This window comes from Cynocephalus volans, chromosome 2, assembly GCF_027409185.1.
Source record: "Cynocephalus volans isolate mCynVol1 chromosome 2, mCynVol1.pri, whole genome shotgun sequence".
Lineage (NCBI taxonomy): Eukaryota > Metazoa > Chordata > Mammalia > Dermoptera > Cynocephalidae > Cynocephalus > Cynocephalus volans.
Window position 1 is genome coordinate 46,065,930 of NC_084461.1, and position 16,643 is coordinate 46,082,572.

Consider the following 16,643-nt stretch of genomic DNA (forward strand, 5'->3'; position numbering starts at 1 on the left):
TTCCAGTTTCTAGTCGCATCTATTATTGCCAATAGGAAACGTGCTGCCAGACCAATAACTATTCCAGACCAATTGCTATTCTTTTGAGTGTAATCTGTCTTTTCACTCTGGAAACCAAATTTTTTTTTTCTCTTTATCTCTTATGTTCTGCAGTTTCACTATGATATATGTAAGTGTGGATTTACTTATTTGTATTTCTACCCTTTGGAGTACGTTTTCAGTCTGCAAATTCATGTCCTTTTATTTGATTCAGCCTTGAACTCTTTGTTTATCGCTTCTCTACAATCCTTGTCTCTTCTTCTAGAATGCAAATGAAGGAGAGGCTGAGAGCCTCAAGTACGACTCTCCACTGCTCAATAAGGCTTTTTTTTATTTGTCTCCATATGTTTCATTATGGCTGAATTTCTCAAAACTATCCACTAATTCGTTATTCTATCTCTGCATTCAGTTTAGTGTTTACCTCATCTACTGGATATTTCATTTAATAATTATATGTAAATTTCCAAGATTTCTAACTTGTTTTCCTTCACGACCATCTGTTCTTAACACATTTCTTTCTGTCTTGTTTGCATGTATGTATGTATTTTGGGGTAAAATTTAAAGTAAGTCTATTTATGGTTCTCAAAATCTATAAAATTAACTTAAGTTTTAGCAAATTTATGTTCTAATGGTTGATTTTATTAGATGCATTTCTTAGCATGTATTTTGGAATTGTGGCATGCAGGCATATTTCTGCATGGAAATTTGGGGGATTTTCTTGTGTGTGTGTTTTGTTTTTTCTCTTTCTCTTCATCTTCTGTGCAACCTTCTCCACTAGTAGTTTTGTAGGTGACTCTATCAGGGACCACTGGTCCTACACAGAACTTGGCATGTCAGGAATCTTACACAGGGATGTTTTTTGGAATGACCGCAGATTCAGCCAACCAGCCAAAGGGCAGCTTGGCTCACAGGACTACAGAGACGGTGTTCCCTAGTTCCAAAACTTTCTTGAGCTGTAGCCCCTGGCGGTGGTTTCAGATTCCTTTCACATATGCAAAAGCCTTCCTTCCACTTCAAGGGAGTCTGATTCCTGCACGCTGTCTTGCGCAGATGCTTTTGGTCCCCATTATCCTTGCAGAAGTCAGGCCTGTAGCTCCAACCCAGAGCTCAGCAGGCTTGTGTGTTAAGCCTGCTCACCACATTCAAGTGTCTTCCATTCATGTGTCTTCCATTTCATGAGGATTGTTCGTGGAGATATTTATCTTGTTTTTTAATCTAGCAATATCTTTTTTTTTTCTCAATATATGTGTTTGTAACCAAAAGGATTACTTAAATATAAACTTACTGAAACATTTTGATAGGAATTTTTTACTACTTTGATATTTAACAACAAAAAGAAAAGTGCATTTACATTTTTTTAGAAAGTAACATATTTCTTTTAAATCTTAGCTCTATTAAAGAAATATAAAATGAGAATTCACTTTAAATTGTAAAAGATAACTTTGTAATTCAAAGTTTTAATGTGTTTTTCTTCTGTTATAGTTTTTGTTATCTCTGGAGTCATTTTTGAAATGTTGGTGGCAATGTGGTTGTACAGCAATTTGGGTTCTTGACTATTAAGTTATAAATATATTCTATTTTCAAAAAAAAAACCAAACACCCACATACAAAATAAAAACTGTCCTTGAGATACACTGTTTATGGACTAAATACTAGGGTGAATGTAGTAAGTGTAAAGTTAATGACTGGTTTGAAGAGCCGGAAAAATATATGCCAAGATGTCTATCTATGGATCTTGGGCCAAAATTTTCCTGATGCAATCATGCCTTTGGCAAAATTCCACTTGAAAAAAATAAAAGGCACTCAGATGTAATGCAAAAAGCCTTTATTTATCCTAATACTTGATCCTATTGAAATACTTGATCCCTTGAAACCTATTTCTCTATTTTTTACCTTGCTTACTTCACATTTTTGCAAAGAGGAAAAAAAAAAACCCTCTAAATCTAGCAGTAGAATTTGGAGCCAATGGCATCAGTTTCCTTTTTGATGAAGAATTTTATTCTTTCCCAGAATTACTGCTTTTTTTTTTGCTATGGCTGACTACACACTCTCCTTCTCCCTAACCTGGAATTTTGCTGGAGAAGACTTTGTGCTTCTTTATCCAGACCCAGTGAAATTTAATGTGGCCTGCAGAAGAGGAACAAGAGTATCAGCAACAGGCACATCTGAAGTCCCAGAGCTCCCCCAGCTCACATCTCTTCAGTACTGAATGTCAGGCACCTTACCCTGGCACACGTCCAATTTCTGTTTGTTCCTCAATGGATCTGTTAGCCCAGGACCACATTTCCACAGATATTTTTAACTGATTGTGTAGAATGGCCCATCTGAAAATCTCTGTCTTCCTGGTAGATGGATCACTTCTGGCAACCATAGATTTCTCCAGAAAGAAGTTACCCACTATAAATCACCATGCAATTTTAGATATGCCATTTAACTCCCCGCCAGAGAATCTGGGATAAAGATCTCTGCCTCAGCCCTCCTTACAGCCTTGTCTAAGGATCCAAAAGGTGTTATGTTCAGAAGAGCTTAGAGGACTATAGATTTCTCCACACAAGTAAGGGTGTTATTTGGTTATTTGCATTTATCCAGCTCTGGATATGAGGTGATCCCATCACATAATAAACAGCCTGACAGCTCGAATTTCCTGCCCCTACTACACATTATTACCCTCACTGTTTCATTCCTGGACTACAGCTACCCCAGCAAAGCCAAGAGAACTCTTTTTCACCTGTTGTTCTGGGTCTGTTACACTATTATACACCTATACAAATGAATTTATCATTATACAATTGTGCACTGAACTGAATTTTGCTTAGGTCTGCTGAAATAGAGCTATTGTGTAGTGAAACCCAGATATAGTTTGAAGAAGGTCCACAGTGATTCAGAAAAGAGAGTTCATGTTGTCTAGGAAAAGTGGCTTGTCACCCAGACAAATCTCCTTAGGAAGGCAATCCCAGGAATCTTCCCTGCTCTATGGGACTTAGTTCTTAGTAGTAAAGGTTTGGACATTTGCTTTTGTGGTCACTCAGATGTGACCAGGCTTTAGGGGACTGGTTTCCATTTCCTAATTCAAAGCAAACCAGTGATTCAATTAAGATGATCTCTGCTGCAATTAACAGAAAATCCCACCCCAAGTGGCTTAATCTATAATCCATAATTACAATATAATCTGTTAATCTATAATGAGGACTACAAGCCCAGAGACAGAGCAGGCCCTGCCTCCCTTTCTCCAGTGTTCTCTTTGGCTCTAGTCGCCACTGTGTGTTGACTTTGTCCTCAGGCTGGGAGCAAGACAGCTGCCAAGACACCCAGGCATGACTATATCCAAGGGCGAAGAGATGCTTTTCTTTCTTTGTGGCCCTTCCTAGGATTCCTCACACTTCTAGCAGATGGCCCTTTGTAGCTCATTTGGTGGACATAAGCAATTTACTCACCCTCAACTAATCCTTGGCAAATAAAACAGGATTATCACGAGTGATGTAGTAGTCTCATCAGGATTTATCCCTGAACTGAAGGTAGGGTAGTCTTTCTTGAGGGTAGCTACTTGAACAAAACTAGGATTTTACTAGCAAGTGATAATGGGGAAATGGCAGCTGGGTAGACAACAAAGAGTGTCTATTAACTAAATTGTCCATGTTTTCATCCAGAAAAATAAGGAGAAATAAACCTATCAAGCACCAGGCTCTAATTTTTCTGGTCAATGGCAAATTCCAATTTCTAGCCCCAGTCTCCACTGAGTTACAGACCTATGTTTCTAAATATCTCCAACCGCATGGCCTGTAGCTTCTTACTATGTCTAAAACAGAATTCATCTTATTTCATTCTCAGTTCCCAACCTACATCCTCCCCAAATTCCAAATATCCTTCTCCCACATCCTTCCAGCATCCAAAATCAAAGATAAAAACCCTCCCTCAACTTTCCCCCCTCACCAAATTCCATTGATTCTACCTTCTAATTATATCTTAAATCTTTTTTTTAAAGACAAAAGTCAGATCAGTGGTCTTCATAGCTGTTCACCTTGCTCTCTTTATACCTCTTCTTCCCATACTTACATTATTATTGTCACCATTTCATCCTCAGCTTCTACCTGTTTGCTGCAGAAGAAAATCAATTTCCTTAATATAGCACTGAAGACTTTCCACAGTCTGTCTTGATTCAGCCCCCACAGCTCCATCTTAAGTTTCTCCATCCCCTAGACCCATTAGTCATACAGCGTGCTTAGAGTTCCCCGCATGGGCCAGGATCTCACAAATCTCCATATCTTTGCCCTTGCTGTTCTCTGTGCCTCACACTTCCTGACCTACATCATTCCTGGTCAAACGCCTACAAATCTCTGCTCACCTTCTCTGAGGTGCTTCCCTGACGCCCTGGTAGACCTGCACATGCCTCACTTCAGAGATTATTCCACCCTGGTGTCCTCTCTGTGTGACTGTCTATTCTCCTGAACTGTGAGCCCTTTTTTTTTTATCTTTGTAGGTCCAGGATCTGGTTCACTAAAGACAGTTGGTGAATTTATTGAATGAATAAATCAGTGAAAAGGCATCTTGTGAAAAGACCAGGGTTGATCAGTAGGTGCAGGACTCATTTATTCATTCATTCATAACTTATTTCTCTTCAAACAGGTATGAAATGCTGGGCCAGGTTTACCAAGGTTACTCAATGACCTCTCCTGTCTTTAAGGAACTTACATTCTGTACAGGGTGGTAACACTTACGTATAACAATTCAAGGTAAATCTTCAAACTTGTCTCATTGTCTTGAGTCCTCTTTACAAAGGAACTTTTCTATTTTTACCATTGGGACACTTTGAATATTCCATCTAGAGTTTCTTTTACTTGGCCTAAAATTAAATTTAAGTAGTCCTGATGGAATTGTGGTGACTTTTCTCTGGTTCCTGTCTATTGTTTGCCAAGAGCCCATGGGTATAGTGGTGAGCTATTGCAATACCCAAGAGATGCCATACAACACCGAAAAATATTTTTTGATTGTGCCTAAATAGCAAAGAGCAACGGATTCCTCAGCCATTTTCCTGACATCTCAGGAGCTGCTGTTAAATCTGAAGAGTGGTTTCCGTTTCTCCTTTTTTCTCCTTCAGATTAATAAAAACCCAAGGACCTAAGTTCTGATGAACTACCTATGGAATTTCCTTTTAGTTTATTTTTTTCCTCAAATTAAAGACACTGTATTTCACTTCCTTCTTGATTTTTTTCCCAGAAATATTTTTATCTTTTTTGTAGTTTATCCAAACTGAAGTAATAGGCCTGTCCCCTGGAGATATGGAGCTTGGGTTGGCAAAAGCCACTTTCTGGTGGCTTAATGCAAATTAAAAAAGAACACCCACTAGGCAGATAAATTACAGAGGTGGCTCCTCCCGGCTGATGAATTGCACAAAGGTGCCCTCTCTAGGCAGAGGAGTTGCAAAATGTACCCACTCCAGGCAAATGATCACAAAAAGGCAGCTGTTGCAGCCCCACTGGCGTACAACTTGGTGAATAAATGTGGGCTGTATCAAAACCCCCACCAGCCCTCAAGGCTGGTGCTTGTCACAGGCTGGGTTTCCTGGGAAGCCGACTTTCAGATGGAGATTAGCAGGTATGTGGTTTATGAGGAAGTGCACTTGTAGTATCACCTGTGGAAGGAAAGGGACGGGAAGAGAAGCAACCGGACTGGGCAGAGGGAGCAGCTGAGCTGTGACACAGTCTCCACAGAGACCTCAGGGGACCCTGCTTGGAGTTCTGAAGCCGGGAAGACCATTCAGAGCTGTCCTAAGTTGGGGGTCTAAGTGGCCCTTTAGACCCCCATGTTGGTTAGTCTTTGGATGCAGGCAGCCCCCGGAAAGGCTCTCTCCAGCAGAGGCAATCCTAGAAGAGACAGCTGAGGGCATCTGCCTGCTGGCAGCACTCCCAGCAAGTGGGCAAGTAAATCCTTCATTCCTGGAGGGGTCTCTGGGCAGCGTGTGGGGGCTTGCACTGCAGACTTGCACAACCGTCTTCATCCTTTCTGCTTTGGGGCCCTCCAGCACTGCCTGCCAGTGCTTTCCACATTAGCATGCTCCTCTCCTCCCAGAGCCATACTGCCTCTGAGACGTGTCAGTACCATGCCAAGCAGAGAACAACCTTCTTATATACTTGCTCAGTGCTGATAAATACCAAGACCCCCAGCAGAAGTACCACCCAGAGAAACCACAGCTCGCTTTGGGGATCCTGACCCACACACTCAAAACAAATAAACCACAGTGTAAGTTCATTGGGCAAGAGGAATTCTGGGGAGAGGTGGGATTTCCCACTTTTCTGGTGGGAAAGGAAAGAGAGGAGCCATTCCAAGGAAGAGCCAAGGCTGACTACAGCAGCTGGAGGGAGGGGCAGGGCTTCACCCAGTTGGCAGCTGAGTTGAGTGAGGCAGAGAACCAAAGTGGTCCTCAGAAGGGTGGCAGCTCAGGGGCCAAAAATGGGGCCTGAGCTGAAGCAGGACATTGGGTGGGGTAGATATTAGGTTAACATTGGAATCAAGAGGGTTCCTGGACTAAGCAGGTGAGAAGAAGAAAAGGCAAAAGCCTATCTGGCCATTCAATCCTCATGCCTGACACAGAGCACTACCTTGGAGACAGTGGCTGGGATGGGAGTAGAGAGGAGAGGTCCCTGTACATGACACTCAGCCCTGTGGCCACAATGAAGCCTTGTGTCTCAGAGGCTGAGTCTCTAGGCAGTGACACCAGATGTTTGGAACCACAGTGGGAGCCCTGAGTGGGTGTTAAGAGGTACATGAGAAGAAGCAGTCTAGAGGACGCAGTATTTTGTGGATCGTAGGCTTTGCAAGTCACATTTAGTATATAATTTGCTGCCCAAGCATATCCCAGGCCTGGGGAAATAATCATTCTTACCTTTCAGTTATAAAATCCTCAGACACAGAGGTGAGAACTCCAGAGGATGAAACCAGAATCTGTAGGTAGGTAGGTCAAGACGTACTTTGACTGAAAGGGTTGGTGTATGATTTCAGAGGACAAGCGCAAAGCTTATGCTGACTGCCACACTGCAAAGAGGAGGCCTGCTCCATGTAAGAAGACAACTCCCTGCACTGACGTTCCCACCTACTCTCCCCCTTAGAGATCTGCAGTCTCCCTGATGTCTTCTGAGGTCCTGAGGATGAAAGGAAATGAGACAAGCCCAAATGTCACCACCGTATTCTGCTTTCCTGTCTGTTCTTTAGATGGCATGTCCCAGGTTTCAAGGATTCGTGGAGGTTGCAATTCTTCCTCACATAGTGAAAAGATGCGTGGATAAAAAATGTCTCTGCTCTGCCTCTCATCACCACTATTAGCAACAGCCAGTCTCTATCTCTGATCCTTGGACACTAGCTAACACAGAAGCATGCCCTGGTATTGTAGAGTTAGCCTTTGCCAGGAGAGGCAGGTTGGTTTACAGATCTTGCCAAATGAAAGTTGGAAATGGTGTCTCTTAAGGGAGTCTTTGGGTCTAATGAGATGCTTGGAGTTAAGGGTTCATATTGAGGGGGTAAATCTCAAGGAAGAAAAACCTGATTACATCTGCTAGCTATTGACTTAAGTGGAAGAGAATGAGTTCTGGAAACTTCTTCACTCACCTATCACTGCTCTTAGCCAATCATAGACCACACTTGTGAAGTTGAAGAGAAACCCACAGAAGGGAGCATTTCCCATACGCAATTTTCCCTGATCTTTAAGCCACCTTAAAGCTAAAAATGTAACAAATGTTTACTGAGTCCCTACTATATGCCAAGCTCTGTGCTACTTCCTAGAGATAAGTGGTGAACAAAAACAGATGCAGTTTCTATCTTCATCATGCTTACAGCCTCAAGAGAAGACCTCGAGTGTGACCAATTTATAAATAATTGCAGCTCTCCTAGATGCCTGCAGAGAAGCTGGGTGGTGCTTGGAGAGCATATCAGAGAGGGATTTAACAAAGTCCAAGAGGATAAATCATTTCCCTAAAAAATGAACAGTGATTGATTAGAGAGAGCTGGACAAGCATAGTAGGAAATAATGTGCATCTCTGACCAAAACCTAAAATGTATCAATGCTAGAGTTTCAGGCACTGTGGTAGAGAAATTTAAGGACAAGTGACAGTTCTGTTGTCTTCAAATTGTGTTATGTGGGAAGCCAACTATGCAGTATGCTCATGAGTCTCCCCCTGATCCGCCATATCCTCCCTGGACTCAGCCTTTCTACTCACAATCAGAGTAATGGGTGGTCACTATAGCTCAGAAGAACGAAGTATAACTCAAGACCCATAAGATAGAATAGTAGAGTTTTAGCACTGAAAGAGGTCCTTAGTGGTTAATTAACCATGCCCCTTATTTCACATATGAGGAAACGGAGGCCCAGAAAGATTGAGTTACTTGCTCAATGTCACATCCTTAGTTAGTTGTTCAACACAGACCAGACCCATGTCGGTTGGTACTTAAGTATTTCTTTTTTCTAAGGTCAGGCACCACAATATACTTCTCAGAATGGGCCTATTTGGACATGCCAAAGCCAGCTGCAATAGGCATGCTTCACACATTTGCCTCACCCCTACCCTCTTATCAGAGACTTCTCCTGGATACAGCCCTTCATGTCCTGAATTCATTTATTCCATGTGGACCATGCCCTTTCTCACACCCAGAAACAGCAGACTGTGACAGAGTTGGAGCTCTGGAATTAACAGGTATTGTCTCTGCTTCTCTGCTTTCCATCACCTTCCCATCTTTCTTTGGTGAAAACCAAAAAAACCCTTCTTTTCCATGGAAGATTCTTCCATCCCCACTCCCAATCCTGGCGTGGTCTCTCAGGCTGTCCCACCAGGGCACTTCCTTGGACTTTTCTGCTGTAACTGTTGGGAAAGTTCTGCAGTCGCTAGATTAGGTAGGTGACCCCAGACCCACCTGCTCCTGAGAGATACAGAGTGAGACAGAATCCTGACAAGGTAAGTCAAGCCCCTGGATTCAGCCAAACCTGAAGCCAGCTGGACGCACTTCAGTTATATGAGCCATACATTCCCTTTTTTATCTAAATGGTTTTAATACTGGGTTTCTGTTACCTTGCACCAAAACAGAATTTGAATACACAGTGAGCTGTAATAGATAATTTTTTTCAAAAGATGAATTGGTTGGCCTGTGCCCAAGCAGAATTTTTCTCATAACGATTTCTACTAGTATTCCCAGAGGCCATCCTTTAAGGAGCCAACGTGCTGGAAGTCTAGAAACAAAATTGTTATATAGGGCTGGGGAAGGAACTACTGCTCGACCAAGGCAATAGCACATACAAGCCTAAGTAATGAAGGAGACAAAACAGAGCCAGACTGCCTGGGTTTGAGACCCAGCTCTGCCACACACTGTCTGTGTGATTCTGGGCAAGCTACTCTACTTCCATGTGCTTCAATGCACTCATCTGTGAAGTGGGTATAAAAACAGTGCTGCCTCATAGGACTGTTGTGAGGACTAAACAAATGAATACAGGTGAGGCACTTGGAACAGAGCTGGTACAGATTGAATACTCAGTACGTGTCAGCTGTTATTGTAGTCATTACAGCATCAGCAGTAGTAGTAGTAGTGCAGTTAAGCAGAAGCCACCTGATAGAAAGGAGAGTGAACCCGGCATAAGAGTCATAAGGTCACGGGGCCACAGAGGGAGAGAAAGGAGTTGTCACCTCCCCAGCCCCGTCAGGCCAGCCATACTTTATAAGCCTTCTATATCCTTAACATATTCTTTTCAACTTCAGCCCCTTTGAGTGGGTTTCTGTTCCTTACAATCAAACAAGCCATGACAAAAGCATGGCGTTTGCAGAGCACAGTGCAGGCCAAGCCTGATGGCACTGCCCCTTTCAACACCATCCACGGGTGCCCAGGAGTCTCGTTTGCATGGACTCTCTGCTCCATTAAAATCCATCTTACTTCTGCAAAAATAGCTCAAAAGCAAATGCCTCTCTAATGGGAAGTGTCAATATCATCTCAGCCTATGGACACCTGTCATGCCAGCCAGGAATTCTGGTCGGGTGGTGTGTAGGAGGACAGAGGGAATCCTTTTTATTTCCACCTTCAAAGAGCAGGTAAATCATTTCCTTTGTTGGGATCAGGCTTCCAGGATTCCCATGCGAATCCAAAGTGTTTCTAACACCCTCTTTGCTAAGTTCTATTCATAGAAAACCTTGGCCTGGCTCCAGGTCCATGTCATATTGTTTGTGTGGAATGAGGATGTACGCTGCTTTTTCAGGATAACAAGCCCATGTTTTCGAGTCATAAGGGAAAAACTTTTCCCACAGCATAGTGAGTGGAGTCCCCTTCAACATACCCAAGGTGTGTCATTTCAAAGGACACAAATAAATGTCCTCCAAGAAGAAATCCCAAAGCCACACACATTCCAGCTTCCTTGTCAGTAAACAATGTGTCTGAGAAGGTTTACCCCGAAGCACCAGTGGGCATTTGCATTCTTCCCAGGAAACAGACCCCTGTCCTGCCTTTTCTCTCCTTTCAAAATGCATAGAAAACTAAACAAGGATGGCTGAGTCTGCACTCAAGGAAAAAAAAAAAAACAGACACTGGATGCGAACAAAACTCTGGTCCAGCTTTTCCCACCTGAGTTTTCACATATCAAGCAATCAAACTTCATTAAGGCAGGCCTAAAAATTCACATTTATCCTAAATTTCAGAATTTTAGATCCTGCCAGGGCAGTCTCTGTGACTGCCAGCACCCCCCAGAGATGGAAAGATAGAAATATAAAAGTCCCCCTATCAACCAGAGTATTCCTCTAGAAATGGATTATTAACCTTGCTTGAATAGGAACAAAATAGACAACATAGTTAAGTTTTCCTTTTTACTGCCTAGAAAATAATCACACGAAAAAGAAGACAAATGTTGACTAGGTGTATTATTTACAATGAGTGACAATAATCACAGGAGACTGTATCTACTCTGGAAACTCCTTCCCAGCACTCCTGACCTATGAGTATGATTTCACGTGGGTGTGGACACCTCCCTCTCAGCATTACCTTTACCTGCTGCAGGTATGGGAGCCAGTCTTGACTTGGCCCTTGTCAGCCCTGCTGCACTTCCACTTGCAAAAGCAGATGTTCTGGAGCCATAATGAGGTGGGTGTTGGCTTTTCCCATTGCTTCTGGGTGTCCCTGTGCCCATGTAGACTCAGGGACAGGGAGAAGGGCTTGCAGGGTCCCTAAAGGCTGCCCACCTGTAACTGCTCCTCCCAAGCTCACGGCCATGGAGCAAGGAGATGGCCCCATCCTGAGCACCTTTCCTAAGAGTAGCAGCTTTTCAACGTGTTTCATCAGTGTTATGTCCACATAATTATTATAAAAATAATGAGGAAGAGACAGTAAAGCAGTAAAGGAAGCAACATGGAATGGGTAAACTAAATATTAATGATCATTTTCTAATATTGGATTTGACTTAATTTCAGACTTAGAGAAAAGTTTCAAGAACAGAAAGGGGAAAAATCTCGTAAATCCCTTGTGCAGGTTCACCAAATGTTAATGTTTTATCATATTTACTATATTATTCTCTCTTTCAGTATGTGTATATATTTTTCTGTACTGTTTGAGTATAAGTTGCAGCTATTTAGATGGGGTTGAAAGGAAGATGTTTTTTAAAAAATATATTTTAAGAGAAAAACAAAGTCATTGATGTTAAACAACTGAATTTTTTTAAAAAAAGAAAAAGACAATTTTGCCTTAAAACAATGTGAATAAAAATGTTTTTGTCTTTGACAACAAATAAAGTCATTGAAGTTTTTTTTTTTTTAATCAATGGCCAGACAATGAGACAAGTAAAGGGTCAGCCTCCTCAACCCCCCAATGGCACAGCCTTTGTCACCATGCTGGTCCCTTCTATGCCTCCAAACCATTCACTGAGGAGCTTTATCCAACCCCAAAGACACATGAGGAGTGTAACTGGTGCTTCTCCCAAAAGCACAGATAACACAGATGACCCAGGGTGGGCACCTACCTCCTAACTCCACAGGACCACAGAGAAGGTTTCTTGGTCCCACAAGGCACTCCTTCCTGCCCAAATCCGACTTCTAATTGTTACGTACACATGATGGGATTCAGGACATGCTGCCCCAAAATATGACTGTAGGAGATCAGAATATGCCACCCCAGATATGCCTCTTTCACCTAAGGATAATTTTGAGGTGATTATTTTGGGAAACAGCAGAGACAGGAGAAGCTTGGAAAACAGAGAAGTTACTGTTTCGTAAAAGAAATTTACATCCATGAAGGAAATCTCCATTTTCAAGGGGTCTCCCTCTTTGCACCAGGAAGAGAATGACAACGAAATGACTAGAGACTCTTAATCATTGAAAAAGGCACCAAATTAAATTTGCATCACAAACCTTACCCTTGTTACCGTGCTTTTCCTGGCCATCTCATTTTAATCTGGCTTTTCCCTACATCATTCTTTCCTTGTTTCAGCAAATGATGATATTTAAGCCTGAAGTCTAAGACAACTTTTTGAGATCTCCTCTGAAGATTTACTCATTTCTCTGGGTTATCTCCCATGTATACACGAGGTATACATGTTATTAAACTTTTGTTTATTTTTCTCTCGTTAACCTGTCTCTTGCTACAGGGAGTGCCAGCTAAGAACTACAGTGGGTAGAGAGAAAATTATTTTTCTTCCCCTTCACACATCTTGGTTTTCACCAAAACAGTACAGCCCAAATTGGTCAACATCTCATTGGCCAGACAGGATGCTGAGTGGCTTTGGCTACATCCGAAAATGAAATCCACCTACAAAGGAAGATTATTTGTCACAGCTGAGCTATTCACTAAAATGGGCCACCAGGGCTAAGGTTAATACTCCCAGCAAGGAGTTTCGAAGAGGCTTGGAGCAATAGAGCAGCATCAGAATATGAACAAAATGATTGTAGCTCTTTATCCCAGCAGCAGCACTCCAGCAAGAATGTCTCTTAGCTCTGTGCCTGCACCTCCCAAGCTGCCCTGCATTTTCCAAGCCAGTTGATTCAACAGTGTTTTTTCTTTCCCATTTTGTAAGGCATCCAAAATCCTACCAATAAATTATGTTTTCATTGAAGTTGGTCAAAGTCAGTTTTTTCACTCTTTTTGTTTTGTTTTACTTGCAAGCAAAGAACCATAAACTACCATACATGATTGAATTGTGTACCTGTGTGTTTCGATTGTGTTTGTCCCATCTCCTGTTTCTCTATAGGGCTCTTAAAGACAGGGACAATAACTTCATCTCCTTACTCTGCTTCCATTGACATTGCGCCGAATGAATGCTCCTCCAGCAAGACTGCCTTGACTGCTCACAGATAAAAAAATTAAATAGCCCTAAACTAGACTTACTGGATTTTCCTGTTTTTAAAACTGGATATTGCTCTTGTGTAAACCTATTGAAAACAAAGCCTGTTTTCAAATTCCTCCAGTTTCTATAAGCCATGAAACAATTTTATGAAAATGGCATTCCAAGTCTACCTATCTCTCGTCTCAGATCCATCAATAGCTCTGATGCATTAAATAACTAGAAAGTCAACTACGATCCTGGATATCCTAGGTTGTTTTCAAACCAAGAACTTTGCTGGTGCCAAGACTAGCAGGAGTTCCTGAACTGGCCAGCATTCCTTGAGTTTCCTTTGAGAGGTGAGTAAAAGGGGGGCAGCTTAAAATGCATTATATAAGAAAGGTATGAACAAGTTAAGGGGAAGCTACAAAGGAAGCGGGCCAAGTCCCAAAATAAAAGGCAGGAATAGAAGACTAAAAATAACACACAGGGAAGTGTGCCACATCTGTAGGGTTCCCTTGCATTCTCCTGAAGCATTGTACTCCTTTTTTTTTTCCAGGAGCATGCTAATAATTGTTCGGAGATTTAAATAGAACACTACTATTTGTTCTTTAAAAATAGTCATTTCTTTTGTAGAATCGTGAGAGTTTCAAGTGATATTAATTGAATTTTACTCATTGCTATCTTTTATGGATATCTTCAGATTTGTTGTCAGTTGTTTTTCTTCAATCTCTTTATTCATCTTGAATAGAACATCAAATATTTAAAATATTTCAGTCTCGCAGCAATTAATGGACACTTCAAATCCAAAAATATGAGGCTGGCTTTTATAATAATACTTTAATTATCCTCCATCTACTGGAATGCTTAGTATACGGCAGACATGGTGATAGGCTCCAATGACATACACAGATCACATGCAAAGATTCTTACAACTTTGCACATCAGCCATTACCCACACTTTGCACAGAGGACACTGAGGGGCATCACGGACACCCAAGGTCAATAGCAAGGGAGTGGCACAGCGGGTTTGTCCTGGATCCCTCTGACTCAAAAACTGTAGGGTCCTTGTCCTTCCACAGTGCTGTAAGGTGGCCAAAAATTCTTTTAAAGTAGGCAAACTATGTATAGTTAGCTCAGAGTCATTGATAGGGTATTCATTGCTCTCTTAATCAGATTTGCTTATTTTGGAAGACTGAGAATTAGATTTATATTTAATTTCACACATCCCACGACTACACTATAAGTACCATTCCTCCTGGGAATAAGGTTTATCTTCCACCACTCGATCAGCTGTCAGACTATTATGACAATTACTTTTCTCCCATAGGAGAAGTATGTTATGATAGATTTTAAGAAATGGAAACCTCATACTGGGAACTGCCTATGTAGAGGTCATTCACGACATGTGTTAATAATCACTTCCAAGTTGTTAATTCCTGTTTTCTCTAGACACAACAAAAACAGGAAATATTTACCAACTTCACAGGTGTCAGGAAATACTTTAAACGCCCTGGTGGCCTGGGCCACCTGCCGAAGCAGATAACATTTCTGAGCATAGGTGTGAAAGGTGTATTGTAATTTAAAATGTGTACTTTCATCCAGAGACCTCTACCTAAACTTTCTAAGGATTCATGGGCTTTACTTCTGTTGGACCAAAGATTTGCTCCAGAAGAGAGTTGCAATGTATACAAATATGCTTCGTAGCCTTTCTAGAATTTACTAGAAAACTACAATTCTCTACATTTACTTGGTTTGAAATTCTATTTCCTTAACTAACCAAGTGCCAAGATGAAAATGCATATCTCAAAACTACTGAAGTACAGGATTATGTTCTTACATCACCATTATGTAGTAAACCACTAATTTGTTTTCATGCTGAAAAGTGCTCACCTACCAAGCAGTTTTCACACCCTTCAGTCTGGCTCTCACCCCAACCTCTCCATGCACAATGTTCTACTGTGGTCACCAGAGACCACCTAAGGACTCCTCAGTTCTGCCTTGTCTCTTCATGACGTGACACCCTTGGTCACTCTTCTTGAATGTCTTTCTATCTTTGAGAAAACATTACTTGATTACTTCCTAGATTTCTGGATTTTCCACCTTCATTGTCCTTTTATGGTCTTCTACTTATCCCTGCAAAGGCCCCACAGTTTAGCTTAAGGTTTCTCTGACACTTCTCAACTCTCTCAGCTGCTTAAATAGTTAAGAATCTTCAAACAAAAAATTAAGTGTACCAACTGGTTAGGAAATATTGCAGTGCATTCTTTCATAGGGCCAATGATGATTGGTTTTGATCAGTCCTTAGTTTATCTCCCTTCTTGGCAAATCTAGATTTCCCTCTGCTGGTGATTCTTAAAGTATGGTCTCTGGACCAGCAGCATCTGCATAACCCAGGAACATGTTAGACTGGAAAATTGGGGGGGGCCCACCTCAAACCTACTGAATCAGCAATTTGTTTTTTAGCAATACCTAAAGGTGATCCTCAAGCATGCTTAAGTTTGAGAACCACTGCTCTATATCATAGTCCCTTTTTAAAGCCAGCCCTTAGTTTAATGGCTATAATAAGTGATGGAAAATCAGAAATGATTCCCCCTCTAGAATCTGTGTAATGTGGAATTAATCTGTGGATACTTTACTCCTAGGGAGATCAAGGTAAAGGAAAGGAATAAAATACAGGATGGAAACAGCAATCCTCCCAAATTACTTCTCATAAGAAGTGACAACCCGGTCTGGCTACTGTGGGAATTATTTGACCCTTTTTACTACCACTAGTGATGTCGCCAGTGCCTGAGGGACAAGTACTCCCTCTCTCTGTTGCCCTGAACAGCCCTATTTGTCAGATTTGCTTACTCTACTGTAGGCCCCTAGTTTTTTCAATCACCTCATATCCCAACAGGATACAGAGCTCTCAGGGAGACAGGAGAGCTGGCAGAAGAAAGGGAAGGAAAGACTGTCTGCTTCTTGAGCAGCTGCCACTCTGGTGGAGACAGCAGGCCTGTTATCTGCTTCATTAATTCATTCATTCGTTCATTCATTTATCTTTCCACCCAACCATCCCTCCAGTCCTCCATTTTTCCATCTGCCCATCCATCCATCCATCCACTCACCCTTTCATCTGTTCATTCCAGAAACACTTATTGTGTGTCAGTTCTAGTTTCTCTCCAATATCAAAAGAGGTTGGGCCTCATCAGAGACCACTGGCTTGTGGCATTTCTTTTGTTTCACTAGAGAAGCAAATGGACCAGAATGTCCATTGGGATGCAAAAAGAAAATCTCAGAACTTCTATTTATATTTTTTATCTAACCCTTTTAAAAATATCTAGTTTGAGTGTAT